The sequence below is a fragment of the Sorex fumeus genome, unplaced genomic scaffold (assembly GCF_029834395.1).
Source record: "Sorex fumeus unplaced genomic scaffold, SorFum_2.1 ptg000058l, whole genome shotgun sequence".
NCBI lineage: Eukaryota > Metazoa > Chordata > Mammalia > Eulipotyphla > Soricidae > Sorex > Sorex fumeus.
Genome location: NW_026606115.1, coordinates 10,544,211 through 10,547,543, shown reverse-complemented (window position 1 = coordinate 10,547,543; position 3,333 = coordinate 10,544,211). Strand labels below are relative to the sequence as shown.

The following is a 3,333-nucleotide window of genomic DNA, read 5'->3' as shown; positions in this document are numbered from 1 at the left end:
GATTTAGTCATCTGGATAGCTAAAGTTGGCATATTTTTAATAAAATGAATACATGGTCAGATGTGTATTCAAAATATTTCATATACTAAATACTGCAACTGTCTGCAGGTATGATTGCTAATTATAATAGTTTCTGGTCTACTTGATTAAAAGTATGTTTAAGCACACTAAAAAACTACAACAGTTCAAGAATCTATAGCCTTATATAAAGAAATCCAAAAACTACAAAATACAACTATAAAAGTAAGGAAATTACTGCCATGCAAAACTTTAAAACTTAAAACTGCATAGAATTACAACTTGAAATAGCAAATTTAAATTTAAGCAACACCCAAGATAAAAAAGGTCAGCATTAAGTTTTCCAAACACAATGCTTGCAAGGATTTAGAAAACATTACATTTTCTGTGCTGGTATTATAAATCTGATCTTTAAATCCATGGGCATAGTCATATGTCTCTGTCCTTTATTTCAAGAAATTAGCTCTTTAACAGTCGTTTTAATGAAATCTTTTCTTTCAGTTAAATCATAAGCAGGATAATTTCCATATACCTCTTCACAAATTGTAACTTCTTCCAGGTTAGCATTGGCCAATAATTTCTTTACTGTTTCCTTTATCTCTTCATCTGTAGGAGGTTTCTTCAGTTTTTTTTTAATTAAAAGTTCATCATCTGAACTACCTTCAGATTCGCTTTCTTTTTTGGAACTGTTTTGATTCTTCTTGGTGGTGTTGCTATCTGCCTTTTTAACATTAGCACTTTTTGCAGACTTTTTTACTTTTAGATGTAGTTTTCTGTTTAGGTTTTTTCTTTTTAGATATCTTCTTTGGTGACTCCTCTTCATTTTCTTTATCTTCATCACCTGAAGACTCTTCCTTGTTTTTCTTTTCATCTTCATCACTGCTAGACTCATCTGACAGAATTTCAGGTCATTTGGTTCTGTTTATACCTGATCTCTCCAAATCAAGAACTTCACAGATACTCATGAGCATGGCATTTCTAAATTTTTTCAACATTTCTTCCTTCTTATATAGGGTACTTCCCTTCTCGAATGGAAAGCCACTAAACTGACCCACATTCTTCTTTAATGAAGACACTGTGCCTGGTCTGTTGTAAAGCAGTTTATGTAGATTTCGAAGTTCTTCTATTTTCTTCTTACTGAGGAAGAAATGGATCCTTTCGATTTCACAAATTTTCTGTCCCTTTCCTTGTGCAATTGTAAATGGCTCTCTCTGTAAAGACATTTGCATGGTCAATCTTTCCATTTTTTTCTTTTCCTTCTTGCCTTCCACAACGAGAATTTTCTCTTTTTCTCCCTCCTTGTCCTCGTCGTCCTCGCTCGGCTCCCGGCGCACGGGGCATCTCGGGCTCCTCCTCAGAAGTGACAGGGGCCCGGTCTCCATCACCCTCCGCAGCGGGGCTGGACGCCAACATGCTGCTGCAGGGCCTGTACGCGGGGACTGGCGGGCGGGCGGGCGGGACGCGGCTTCCCAGCCCCGGGCCACCCCTGCCCTGCCCTGCCCTGCCCTGCCCTGCCCTGCCCTGCCCTGCCCTGCCCTACCCTGCTCTACCCAGCCCTACCCTACCCTGCGCAGCCGCCTGCCGGCCTCCAGCCCACAAAATTCTTGTTGAAGGGATATAAGCATAGATGATGCATGCACATATATATGAAGATAGTGTGACTGAACCAGAGAAATGAAGAGGAACTTAGGAAAAAGATGATACTGAAAAGGCAGGTTCAAATAAGTCCAAACAATGCATGGATATTATATTAAGAAACTTTCTTTTTATGTTATAGCAATAAAAACTTACAGAAAAAATTGATTATGGCATGGGCATGGGTTGAGGTGGTAGATTGAAAATACGGTTTTAAATTGTGAATTGCAGAAGTATGGAGAATAGATATGATTAACACAAAAGTAAAACAGAATTATGTTGAAATAAAACTCAATCCCCAGTTTAGCCAATCTTTATGATGCTGTTTTGATGTAAATGGAAGATTCAGTGAATTAAATGATACAAATATTCTGGTGATTAAGAATCTACTGTATTCACATAAGGTTTGCTGTTTCAGTTACTGAGCAAAAGTAACAACAAAGTTGTTGAATATAGCTAACAAAGGAAACTGCTTCTCTGTATAGTAGGAGATAAGCACTGGGTGATTTCACTTATCTGTGGTGTGAAGGGATATAGAACATGTGAATAAATGTTTAGGGAAACAACATATGTGTATAGATATCAATTTGAGGGTCTCAACATGGTGGTGGCTGGTTCTGGAGGTCTTCGTCTGCCAGAGCCCTGGTCGGGGCGGGGAGGAAAACTCAACCCACTCCCCTCCAAGGGGCCCCGGCAAGGAAAGCCAGGCGCGGGGCAGGAGACTCTGCACTGTTCTCTTCCGGGAGCTGGGTTTTATAGTCTCTGGGTCTTGGCCATTGATGGGATTACACGGCACCAGGGGGCCAATTGGTGGGTGTAACTCCTGCCTACTGGAATATGGAGGATCTGGGTGCAGGATGCTCAGCCCTGATCCGAGCAGGCTTGGAGATCTCAGCCCCGGGACCCGCATGCCTTTGTTCCTCTGCTGGTACCTTCATGCATGTGGAGAGTGGTCTCAGCATGGTTGTGGCTGGTTCTGGAGGTCTTTGGCTGCCGGAGCCCTGGTTGGGGCGGGAAGGGAAACTTAACCCGCTCCCCTCCAAGGCAGAGTCTGGCAAACTCCCCGTGGTGTACCCAATATGCCAAATACCAGTAACAATGATGGATCTCATTCTCCTAACCCTGAAAGAGCCTTGAATATGGAACTTTTTAAAAAATCTCAGGGCTAGGACGAAGGAGATGTTACTGGGGCCTATTCAAAGCAATCGACGAACAACAGGATGGTCGTGATCAATTTGAGGACAAACTTTTGATAATGGAGTAAAAACTGAACTCCATATTAAAGGTCAAGTAAGTGGAGAGGATGTGATAAAGCAGCATGAGTGGATGTGGGAAATTAAGTGTGGTGGTATGAGGTAGCTGTGTTTACCAAAATTGTGAGTTTTAGCTCCATCATAAACATATTAATGAAATAAATTTGAAAGGAAAAGAAAATGCACTATCATCTGGCACCTGTGAGAATGACTGACATAATCAGTTTTGGTGGCAGTGTGATACAACAGTCTCCCTCTTTCACTATTGGTGGGAATGGTCTGTTTCAGTCTCTAGGGAAAATATTATGGAAATTTCTCGGGGCTGGAGCAATAGCACAGTGGGTAGGGCGTTTGCCTTGCATGCGGCGGAACTGTGTTAGATTCCCAGCATCCCATAAGGTCCCCTGAGCACCGCCAGGAGTAATTC

General features: G+C 41.8%; 1 pseudogene; it reads right to left on the bottom strand.

Annotated features, from left to right (window-relative positions):
- Nucleotides 1-421: 421 nt before the first annotated feature.
- Nucleotides 422-1,431, bottom strand: LOC130034262 (protein DEK-like; annotated as a pseudogene).
- Nucleotides 1,432-3,333: the final 1,902 nt, after the last annotated feature.